General features: G+C 40.7%; 1 protein-coding gene across 1 annotated transcript in view; it reads left to right on the forward strand.

Annotated features, from left to right (window-relative positions):
• Nucleotides 1-23: 23 nt before the first annotated feature.
• LARP4B (La ribonucleoprotein 4B) overlaps nt 24-12,697 on the forward strand; it is a 55,061-nt gene continuing 42,387 nt past the window's right edge. The window contains exon 1 of the mRNA XM_057416443.1: nt 24-431. The gene's annotated coding sequence lies outside the window, so the exon portion shown is untranslated. The remainder of the gene's footprint in view (nt 432-12,697) is intronic.

A 12,697-nucleotide genomic window follows, 5' to 3' on the forward strand; every position in this document is an offset into this window, starting at 1 on the left:
CCGGCCGAGCGCGTCGTTCGGCGCGGCGTCGCTGACCAATCCTCTCCCGCCGGCGGAGGAGGGACTTCCGCCGGGAGCCGGAAGTGGGTCTCTCATGCGAGCGGGTGGTTGAGTCTCGGCTCGGAGACGTTTCGGGCCCCGGAGCCGCCGCCGCCGCCTCCTCCTCCTCCGCGACCCCCCCTCCCCGCTCTGCTGCCGCCGCCCGCTCCTCCTCCCGGCCCCCGCCCCCCTCTCCGCTCTCCTCCTCCTGGCATCCGGCGGCGGCGAGGCCCCGGCGGCGGCGGCGGCAGCGCAGCGAGAGGCCCCGGCGCTAGCGGAAAGTCCGGCAGGAGCGAGAGGCCCCGGCACCAGCGGATACTTCCCCCCCCGTGCCCGGCTGTCTGCTTCCCGTCGAGGCCCGTCCCGAGGGCGGCGGCTGCTGCTGGTGACAGGTGAGTGTGAGGGGCCTCCCGGGGCCCGCGCCCTCCCGACAGCGGCGCCCGCTTGGGCCTCTCCTCCACCTTTCCACCTTCATCTTCCTCTGTGAGGGGGAATGGCGGGGCTAGACGGGGAGAGACACCCCACCCGTTCCGCCACCCCCCTCTCACCGGGGAGGCGGCCGGAGCCGCCATCTTCCCACCCGAGGCGGTTCCCGGGGGAGAGGTAGGAGGGAGGAGGAGGGATCCCGGCTCGGGGCCTCCATGGTGGCGGGGGGCAGGGCAGGTTGCCTGGCTGGGCCGCCGGGGCCGCTTCCGCAGCGTGGCCTCACCGAGCAGTGCTCGCTGCTCCGGGCCCGATCGGTGCCCGGGCAGGGGCCGAGTGAGCTTTGCCCCCCCGAGCCGATTTGGTGTTGCCGCGGATCCCCGTGGGCAGGGGCTGCGGGCGCCTTGGTGGTGGCAGGGAAGGGACACGAGAGTTGTGAGCGCAGAGCTGAAACACCGGCTGTACAGTGCTTGCCGCGGGGGGCTGGAGCCGCGACCCCTTCGCCGATCGCTCCGGCCAGATGTGGAACAGCGCTGGCTTCCTCTGAGAGCCATGTCCCGAGTCAGTGAATGGGGTGTGCAGGCGCTAGCGGGCCAGCTGGTTAGGAAGCAGGACTTGAAAAAGCACCCACCACGCGAACGGTGTTTTGCCCCTAGGATTTTGTTGTTGTTGTTGGGCCTTTGCTGGCTGCTTCAGCTGAGTTGTTGTCACTCTCAGTTTCAGTTTGTGCAGATGCTCAAAATTACGTAGGCTTGTCCACAGTTTAAACATATGTGCACTTGCCAGACGATGTTGTACGAGATTCCTGTGTGGCAGATAAGTATAATTATTTTTATTCTGCAGGTAAGGGAATTGAGGCAAAGTGGTTAAGACTTGCCTGTGGCCACAGAGAGAGAGCTGGTTTCAAAACCACTGTTTAAACTTGAGTCACAGTTGGGGTAAAACCATGGGAAATCTGGCTTCCGATCCTGCATCTTGTCTGTGGCCTAGTTTTGTTGGCCTCAGTCTGAAACCTTAGTAAAATGGGAGTGGGAGCCTTTCTGAAATACTGCCCCAGGATCGTTATTGAAAGGCTGTAACCTTTCATGTGGTTTAAGTTTCATGTCAAACTTGCCCATTTTTTACGGATTTAGTATGTTTTCAAAGGTCAAAGCATGCTGTGTTCTTTTCTTAAACTTGCTGGAATTTCACAACTTCACGGTTTTGATTCCGATCTGGGTAACTGTTTTTATCAGTTGAACTTTCGCTTGTTTCCTGCTAATGTGTAAGCATTTCTTCAAGTTAATTCCTGAGATAGGAAGCTAATCAGCTTAATCACTCTGCCTAGTAGAAGAAAATTGATATTTTCTATTTTTTTCTTATTTTCTGTGGGAAATGAAAGGGAGGAGAAAAGTAGTTTTGAGGCCTGATAAAGCACATACAGAAAACTATGTATTTTGTATGTTTATAGGAGATTTTATTCTAGATGTGTTGTCATTTATATGTGCATACTCTTTATATGGAAGTTACTGCATAAAAATTACTCTTATGTTTAATTGGATTTACTTTTTTTTTTGGTAAAAAACACAAAAGAACAAAACCCAAACCAAAAGCAACTTACTCAAACAGATTTGCATAAATGAATTAATAGAAAACATCTGACCTCTTGGATGTTCCTAAATAAGTGATTGTATGTTTTCAAGGTATGTAATTGAGTCCTTAGGTGCACACAATGTTCTGGGTTAGATTGATTTGTTTCCCTTGTAATTATTTCTATTTTTTCAAGTGATTACACACAAATGCCTTAAGGGAATAAAGGTGTTAGCTCGAGCGTATTCTGCCTTAGTTGCTTTTTATGCTTGCTCTAATACAAATAAACACATAGAAGGTATGGATGACTGACAGGTGTATACATACATTGTTTAGATGTGTAACTAGAATTTCAGTCTGCTTAAGTACAAAGAAGATCTAGAACTGGAGGCAGTTGTGAGGGCTTTGGGATTTTGGTGGCTGTTTTCTTTTAGTTTCTTTTTGAGACCCATGTAGGCACTTTCTGGCTCTGATGTTTTACTTAAGTAGTTTGAAATTAACTACTTGATGTATTTTACTGAAATGTGAACTGCATACAGTCAGGTTTGCCTAATCTATGTGTTCTGTGGAGGTCTGTTGCTGTGCCTCTCAAGTCTCGTATCTAGCAGTGGCTTTGGCTTTAAATCAGTTGTGAGCTTAATTGGCATGGTAATATAAACTCTTTGTTAAATATTTATTACATTACCTCACAAAATGCACAGAACAGACACAGAAAAGCCATGTTTGTGGTCACAGTGCGTGACAAATCTAAAGTGACAGCTGAAAGGTAGTAAGAAAGGGGTTATAAAGAACAAAGTAATGAGGTGTAGATGTGTTTCATCAGTTTATTTTTTTTAAAACTAGGTGGCTTTTTGTCCCTTCAGTACTATTAATGTTTAATTCTATGGTGCCTGTATATATTCATCAGAGATTCATGTTCTTGTAAATTAACAGGTAAGGTAAACGAATAAGCATGTAGAGCACTTGACTTGTCTCTTCTTGTGCCTGTGTTGGAAGGAGCAGGTTTTGTCAAGGGCAGCAGCCTTATTGATTCTCTTCGAGAAGAGCATTCTTGTGTTGGAGATGTTCTGTGAAGGAAGGTGCAAAGGTGGCTGTAAAGGTAGCTAACAAATGTGTCATCAAGAGGGCTGTTGCTGGCACAGAAAAAGGCAGAAGAGGCCAGATGAAGAAAGCATAAAGAGACATAGTTTCAATACTGGAGAATATCAAGTTTTGGGAGTGTGATTTCCCCTCCCCCCCGTGTGTACGCACACATGTGAGGAGTTGTGTGCATTAAGCCATTGTCAGAAATGTGGTTTACATAGTGTTGTGTTCCTTGAAGCATTTACTAGCAAAATAAATTTTTAGTCAGCAGGTTTGCATAACTCCTAGAAATAACTATAGAAAATAAACTTTGGCTGCATTTATCCTTGTATGTAATAAATGATACTAACCTAACATGAGTATTGCAAGTGTCTTGTATTTGCATTCAGAATGGGCACACAGGTATGAGTAGGAAAGGAAGGATGTTACAAAACAGGAAGTTGTAAAGAAGAAAATTAACCCCTCCCCATCAGTTTTGAAAGAGGCAGTAGTATGTGGAGACCTGAATAGAAGCAGAGAATAAAAGCTACTTTTGTAGTAAAAGTCCCTGCGAAGGTATTTGAGCAACATTGTTCCCAAAGCAAGGGATAGGTATATTGAAATTAATACTGTTGGTTTAGTCCATATAAAACACGATCTAGACAGGTGGATTTTGTCATGTAACCCAGTCATTAAATTAGGGAGGGGAAAGTGATGTAAAAATTAGTCTGAAATAATGCTACTTTTATGTGATACCTTTTAAAAAAAGACAAAACACATACCCTCTCCCCCCCACACTAGTAATACACTTTTTACAACATTTTCAGCTGGTACCTTTGATACACAGTTGTAAGCTAATGTTTTGAGGAAGTTCTGTTTTCTTTTCCTATGCATTAATTCCTCTGTGCTAAACTCAAGGCAGGCTAGTGTGTTACAACAGTCAAACACAAAACCAAGAATACTTCTGAAGCACTTTTTCTGAATATAAAAGCTCTGTGATATTTCACTTGGCCAATAAAAGTAATTTGGTGATGTAAATACTGGATAATTGAAGAAGTGCTATTTTAACAATCTGTTTCTTTCTCTTTAATTGTATGCTGGCTTAGACTGTTGCATGATAAAAGTGTTATCTAAAACCAGCAAGTTTGAGGAACTTGTTAGAAATGGGAGACTAAGAGCTGATTTCTGTACTACCCATTCATTTAACTTAGCCAAGTTCCAGAAAGTAGTGCAAGAGAGAAACAAGTTCTGTTAATTAGTTCATAACTGATATTTCTTAGATTTTTAGTCATGCAATGGAGCCGAGGGCTTATAATCCTTTCTTTCATTGGACTTTCATGTTTGTGTGTTCTCTGCATGTGTTGCTGTTACATACACTTTCTAAATGGGGTGTTACCCTCTCTATTAGGAAGCAGGCTACAGAGTCATACCAACAGACAACAGAGGTAGTTTGGAGTACTTAAATTAGGTGTGACTGTAATACAGCCTAATTGTGCCATTAGGATAGCCATGACAGTGGTCGTTCTGTGATGTGTGCTGCTGCAGGTATTTTGTGTCTGGGTATGTGTTTCAGGAACAGCAATTAACTCCAAAATTGGAAGCCTGACAGGGGTTACTAATATGTGGCTAGTTACTTTGCCTAGAACATTGCAGGGAATGGGGGAAACGCTGTTTTGACGCCCTGATGAATCACCAATTTCTTTGAGCCTTAATCTTTTCTAACGCTCATTTACCATGGAGGGCTGGGCTATGCATATTCTGGATCCTGTCAGTCCAGCTCCTTAATGGGTAGTTGAATGATGTAATACAAAAGGAATCAGTCGTTCATAAGCTGAATGGATCGCCACCTCTGCATTTCTAGCAGCTCTGTTGTTATTCACAAAAGGCTGTTGGCATGTAAGGAGCTGGTGTCCCTGAGAGTATATCCTACAGTAAAAGTTTATTCTGGATTGTCTTTCTGGCCATCTAGAGTTCCTGGTTTTTTTGAGTTCAGTGTACATGTATTTAAAGAAGTAACTATACACAGCTTCTAGTTCTGGACTGATGCACATGCAGGTACATAGAAACATAGATGCCTATAGATACATATAGACATCTGTCTGGCATGGTAGTGTATAGTGAATTAGGCTCAGATTTGATTTATCCGTTCGGGATTCCTTCCTAACATGACTATCATTTTCACTATTGACAATAGCAAACACTGGCAATACAGACTTCGGAAATTACACCTTTAGGTGCTATCAGTAGTTCACATGGGTCTTGCTCAGGAATATTCTGAGTTTTGAATGTAGTTGTCAAACATATATTTATTTTTATCTAGAGCTTGTGCTGGGCTTTTTGCAAATCTAAATATTGTATCACTTAATTTTGCTTTTAGATTTCTTGTGTTTTCTTGTACAAGTTGCACAAGTATTAAACAGGTATCTGCTTAGATTCTTCCTCATACTGGCCTTTCCCTGCTACTTTCTAGAAATAAACAACAGTGATGAATATTAATTGGTGGTATTCATAAGGCAGACTTCCATCTGTCTTGGTAATGGAGGTAGAAACTGCAAACAAAAAAATGTAGGTTTCTGTTACTCTACTAAAACATTTCTGTGTATTTCTAGGAAGACCTAATGTTCTGCAGTCTATTTCCAAGTATTTTATAATTGCAGAATGCCAGTGATCTGACAGAGAACCTTGAGAAACAAAATATAAAATAGTAATTATGTTGAGGGGAAAAATATTTAACCATTTGATAATTTTTACTTGTCAGAAACTTAATGAAACACTTGTGAAGCTCTACAGGGATGTCTTTTGGCAGCTTTATGGCTTCGGATTTGGTCAGTATTGGTATCCATAAGAATATTTTTACAGGTTGTGGTGCTGTTGCAGGTTGCTGCACAGTCTGACTGTGTCTGTTGTTCAAACAAGGAACTGGTGAAACAACAGGCCAATTTGCAAAGTAGCTTGATTTGCTACCCTGGCGCTGAAGGTTTATGCTCAAACATTTTGATGTATCCTACTGATTTCTGATTCTTTTTCTAGGAATTAGAAAAATAGAACAAAAGTGAAGAATGCATCAGAGCACAGTTAAGTGCTGAGCTACCTTTATGTGTGGAATTTGCGATCTTATCTTGGAAATTCATTCCCATTCAATGTTGTTGCTGCCCGACAGGGACAGAGAATGGTCAACATGTTGCTGTTTAAAGCAGCAAGACAAACAATTTGGGCAAAATATTGCCTGCACTGTCATGTCTCCAAGATCTTGGGTTTGTATCCCTGTTCCTGTTTAAAGCTTGTTGTCTGATTCTTTATAGTAGATGTCTAAAAGATTTGTATTACAAAGAAGGGAGTGGAATAATTTAATTTGTTAATGAAGGTGTTGCAGCTTAGTTTATAATCTGCTTTGTTAGAATTATAACTTTCTGTTTCTTAATTAACATGTATTTTAACTGCCAGGATTCAAGGAATCAGTGAAATTTTTAGGGTTGTCTCTGCCCAGTTATTTTAACTTGCAGGGAAGAATTATTGTCGTTGAATCCAAGCTGAAATATTGGAACAGTCCATCCTTTAACAGTGAGTCAAAACCTGAATTACCAGTAGTTTTGATTACAGTGATACTCTAAAAAGGTGGGGTGCTCTAACTGTGAACAAATGTACACTCAGTAGGTGATAGCCTTTCATACAGCGCTTTAAGAGCAAGCAAGAGTTGCTTCTGATTTCAGTGAAGCTTGTAATGGAGGATGGTGGCTTTTTTCAAAAGAGGAAGTAATACTAAAATGACTGGATCATTTGGGTTAAATTCTATTTTTGGCAAAGAAGGTAATGAAATAATCATTGGCAAAAACATTAGCTTCCTTTTTTGTATTACAGAACCTTAAAGTTGAATGACATTTCTTCTGTGAGTAGTTTAATTTCACTTTAAGTTTTGAAACATGTTCAGGACCAAATCTTAACAAATTTCAGGTAAACAAATGCCTTTAAAGTAATCTGGGAAAAAAAAACAAAACAATCAACCAAAAAAAAACGCAAACTCCTAAACCCCAAAGCCTGAGGGGAGTTCATCCTAGGCTGTTTGCTTTGCCAGATGTCTTGCCTTTGCTGTTTATTACAGTAGTCTTGTCATAGTCCAGGATTATTGTATATATTTGTGTTGGAAGAAAACTCATTTTTGTACATTTTTATTTACCACTGTAATTATCAACATCTTACTTGGTTCCATACATGCCTCTCACCTGGACTTTACGTCACTGTAGACCTTTTTCTCTCTCATTTTCTTTGGACCTGTTCTGACAGAAAATATATTCTAGCAGCACTGCAACAGCTGTCCCATCAGTCTGAGTGCAGTAGAATTCTGGAGATGGTTTCTGCGTGCATTTGATTTTGAGACCGTTGGTGTTAAGATTTCTGCTTCCCTGCATTATGCATTTATTGTGTGGTTTGAGAATGTGACCATGAAGAACTTAGCAGATCAGCTTTGAAGCTATGTACGTGTCTTTAAGAGTAAGTCAAAGCACTAAAAATATTAAAGTGTCCTAGAAGTTCCTAGTACAGTTTTTGACCTCCTCTTGCTTAAGCACAGCACTGATTGCAGACTTGAAACATGGCATACAAATAGTAGTAATATTCTAAGATGATAAGCCTATTAAGACTTGTTAAAGAATGTCAGACTTCTAACCTCACCCTTGGAAGTGCCCTAAATATTAACCTTACAGCTTCAAGTGTTGTTTTTAGTCTTGTCTTTCATGATAAAATACTGCATTCTCTTCTGCCAACTCTTGAATTTTTCCGAAGAAGGTGGTCTCCATAAAATCCTGCCCAGTAGAGCTGGGTTAGTTGTTTTCTTGACCTTTGTTAACTATACTGCCTAGAGTCATAGGCAGCATTGTGAGTGGGCACTGGCCACTTGCTGGTCAGCAGCATAGTAAAGTATGCGGAAAACGTAAAGATGGTGTTGGCAAGTTGGGAGGAGGAACATTCAGTAATTGAAACAAGGAAGTTTGTTGTTCCCAGCACTACTAAATTGACACTCATCATGCACAATATTTAACTTCTCTCTAAGCAAGTGCTAAAGCTGCTGGTACTTTGTCACCTGTTGTTTCTTTGAAGAATTAGGAAAGGCCAAATAGACCATCAGTTGCTGCATCTTAGCTTTAAAGATTCGAAGCCACAGTAAAGTACTGTAGAGCTTGGAATTGTTTTGTGAAAGAAACAGAATTTATAAAACGACAGATCTATTTACTGCTACGCCAGCACGCTGAAATGCAGTTGAGTCCATTAGCCAGCAAAATTCAGTATCTTTTCTAGTTTTCATTCCCAGTCACGAATAGGTTTCAGTCTTAGAATGAAAACTCATTCTCGTGATCAAAATGCAACAGTTTCTATCAACTTTACTGCTGTGTGTGAACTTCTAGAATACTTAATTGTTGCTTCCTTCAGCAGTGGAAGATGAATCTCTGACTTCCCTTAAATATATAAAGAAATATACCCCCCCAAAACCCCTTGGTTAAGTGAGAGCAAGACAGCTATGTGGGGAGGGAAGGGAAACAAGGAAGATACATTGCTATGCAAGATATTTTCATTGCATAATAATTCCTCATGCGTGCAGGAGTTCCAAGAAGATATGATAAAACAAGGCAGACATAGCGTCCAGAGTGCCAAAGTAAACTCACCTGCTAGAAATAAGACACGTCAAAATGAAGAATAGAAAGAAATATCTGGGAACTCTTTCGTATGTCTTTTTCCGATAGCCATGTTAATCTCTTCATGTGCTTGGTTGGCTATAGGAAGGGAGTAATACAGGCTGAAGTTTTAAAAAAAGTTACCTTTATTTAAAATGTATCAGAGTACAACAGTTCAAGCTGATGGATTAGATGAAATTTTGCATTTGATGGTGATAAACTTCGGAACCAGATTTCTGTGAGGCTTTCCTAATGTTGCCTTAAGTGAAAAAACATAATTTCCACATCACTGAACAGTACTTGACATTAAATACTGGTATTACACTGAAAGCCTGGAATAGTCCCCCAGCTAATTTGTAGGTATGAAGATATCTGAAGTTATTGAGGAGCTTTGTCTTTCAGAGTAAAATGCAATTATCCTATCAAAGATCACACCAAAGCGTCTAGAGTTAATATTTGTGTAGTAGGTGAACAATTTTAGCAGTTAAAATGATATGTTAGTAAAAATACCAACACTTCTATTTGTGTTACCTCAGCTGTGATTTGTATTTGCAGATTGGAATCCCACTGCACTGGACATTGTGCAAGCACAGGCTGTTACCTCATAGCTTAGTCAAGCGTAACAGGTAAATGCAGGTGGATTAGAGTATTACAAGAAATTAATGTGAGCAGTGGGTTAGCATAATACATGATGCTTGTACTCCGATGAAAACCTCATCAATTTTTAAAATATATTAAAAAAAAAAATTGGTGGAAGGAGGGAGCTTCCATCACATTGTAAAGTTACTGTTAATCCACGTTAGGCAGAAACTTGTTTGTTTTCATACTTAGCCATTATTTAGGCTGGTTGGTTTTAGAAGATTATGTGGCAAGTTAGTCTTCCTCTCTGATTGGGCTTATTTAACGAATGTGTTTTCTATTATACTGCTTGGAAGCAGAAACAGATGTGAAATACTGCGTGGTGTGTGGGGTATGGAACTCTAAGCTTGTCCTTCTGTAGGTACTTTGAAGCATTGTTGCCCCGTGTTCAGGCTTAGTTGGTTTTCTGTTTCTTTCAATGCAGAAGAACAGTGGTTTGCATTGACCTGTTCTTTCACTCTTTAATTCAGCGCAGGAATTCTGCTGGAATGTCTCTTGTGAAAGTCCTGCAGGTATGTTACTGTGTTCTCTGCCCACCCTGTGGTGCTTTGTAGGCAAGAGCAATAGGAGCAGCAGCAGAGTGATGTGGACTTGACTTACTAAATTTCACTCAGAACTGCAGTACTTGGTTTGCAGTGCTCTGCTGCTGATGGATTCCTAGTGAACAGGAAAGGAGGATTATTGCATTAGTTGTTCAGCTTGGGTCTTCTCTACTACTGTTCTGGGAGGCCTAGAAGTAAAGTATGTGTGTAAGCAACTACTGTGTATTTTTCTGTTTAGCTGTTTATAGGAAAAGGGGATTGTCTGTTCTTGCTGGTCATGTTTTCTGTCCTGAAAAAGTAAGAAGAGACACCAGAGCTGGGAGACAGGGAGGAGGTCAAATGCTCACAAACCTGTTAGAGGGCAAGTGATAGAGCGTTTTAGTGGAAAATCATCATACATTGAGATACTTGCCTAATGCACTTGAGTGGTAAATTCCTGATATCTTTACTGAGGAAAATAAAAAAACTTTTTGTTCCAGTGTGAGATGTTTTATGCTTTTATAGGCCTTGGTAATGAATGTAAAATTTGTGATTGTAAAGTCAACTAGGTAAAACAACTTTTCAAGAGAAAATGGGGTTGTGGAGAATTATGATCACAGATGCTTTATATTGATGTATCATCCCACCTTTCATTTTAGAACTGTCATGGTTTGGGTGCGTTACTAGAATAACTGCCATTTGAGGGGTAGACTGACATAATGCACAAAGGGGAGAGTGAAGGGTTTATTTTAATTAATAGTTTGTTACTTTTTGAAATTGTCATCTGGTAAAAGAATCTTATCTGACATGGTACTTATATAGAAATTAAATATGCATCTTTATGGATAACCTGCAGGGTGGTGGTTGCTATTAGTCCACTTACAGTGAGGGAAACAAGCTTGTGGCTTTGTGATGGATGTGCTACATGAAGCAACCCCTGTTAATGAGTTGGGTTTCTTCATGTTATGTGCTTCAGCTTGCAGTCAGGAGAGTGCTGCTTCAGACTTGAAAACTGAGAACAAGCCAGAAGCAAACTGAAAACTGCTCATGACACGATCACTCTTGTCTTCAAGGCACTTCATACTCTTACCAGGCACAAAAATTTCTTCCCAGTTCCTGCTTTGGTAGGCATTCCTAGTGTTCTTAAATGGTAAAGTTTGGGGGTTGTGTTGGTTTTTCTTGTTTCTTTTTGCTTTCTGTTTGGGTTCTTTTGCAGAAAAGGCTATATACAGGGAAAATAATCAGGGTTATTTGTTGATAGCAGTCATCCCATTATCTTCTATGTACTATCAAGATCTTTATTATTGTTGCTTGAGATTAGATGAATGAATAAGGCTGTAACTCTTAACATCTTCCCATTTTTCTTGCTCTTGACTGAAAGAGGTTTTTTGCATACCTCTGTATAGAGTCCTTATCACTTACCACTATCATGTTTCTTTGGTGGTTTTATCACTTTTGTTTAGTAACTTATTGCTTGGTATCTCTTGGACAGCTAATTACTGTAACAGTCTCAATTTCTAGACTTGCAGCATGATTGGTTCTTGTGTGTAGTTCCATCACACAGGTTTGTGTGTGAGTTAGAAAGCTCAGTAAATGATGGGAGTTGTGAATCACTTGTGAAGCCTAGCGCAGAAATGTTTCATAAATCTTTCAATAAGGAAATGCAGTGTTCCCTTTAAATAGCAAGGTGTAGTGTTTTTCTTGAAATCTCAGCCGTTTTTAGAGGAGAGACTACGTTTGAAGAGACAACTAATAGAATTGCAGAACAGTTTTGAAGGCTATCAACCTTATAAAGAGCAGAAGCTTTTTCAAAACCCTTGTGAAGTAGATACAGCAGCAGTTCAAAACCATTTGGGCTGGTGGGGTTTTATTGTGAAATGTTAAAAGCATACTGTATAAAGGTTTAAATGGTCTTCTGACACAATGTATTTCTTGTTAACACTCGGTTGCCACGTGTTTTAAAATGACTTGTACCCATCAGGGGTCCCGTCCTGAGTACTCTCTGGGCGCTTATGTCCATGTTCCTCTTCAGTAACCAGAAAGTTGCAGTTTTGTTCTGCGCGCTGCCTGGTGGGTGCCTGGGCATAAGTCATTTTGGTTTTTTTGCAGGAAGGAAAACAAACAAATCGGATGGTTCTTCTATCAAGTTATTTGAAATCTAACTATCCAGCTGCCATGCTGGCACTTGCACTGGGTGCATGAACATTTTGAAACCATCATCTGGCAAGCTTGGAATGTCTGGGTTGCATTAAGCTTCAGAGGTGAAATTTTCAACTCTTCCCCCTGCTGTTTTGCTAGTTAGCAGTTAAATTCAAAGCCTTGTGGTGATTTTTAAAAGAATAATGTATTCAGTATTAACTTCTATAGACACAAGGTATGGCTAAATATTTATGTCATGTCAGCTTTTTAACTGCTGTTGTGCAATACAGAGTTTACAACTGATGTAGGTACAATGGTGATTACCAAGATTGCCACCAACAAATGTACTTTTTGGTGGTGTTAGTTGTTTTGGTTTTTTTTTTTGTTCACAGCTAATTTGTTCACTGTGGTAATGTAATAACTTCACAGTATATTTTCTTTTAAATAATGCCATCCTTTGAATGATGGATTGCTTGCCACATCTGCTCTGTAAAGAAACTGATTTCATGCTTTGAAAGGAAAATGGAAACCCCTGAGTTCTGTTACAGGCGTTCTGTATTGGAAAGATACAGTTTCATAGGGTTATTCATCTACAGAATGGTAACATGTGTCCCATACAGTGGGATGATAGTTCAATTC

This window comes from Pezoporus wallicus, unplaced genomic scaffold (genome assembly GCF_028554395.1).
Source record: "Pezoporus wallicus isolate ANWC-B61680 ecotype Strahan unplaced genomic scaffold, APGP_CSIRO_Pwel_v1 contig_3847, whole genome shotgun sequence".
NCBI classification, from domain to species: domain Eukaryota; kingdom Metazoa; phylum Chordata; class Aves; order Psittaciformes; family Psittacidae; genus Pezoporus; species Pezoporus wallicus.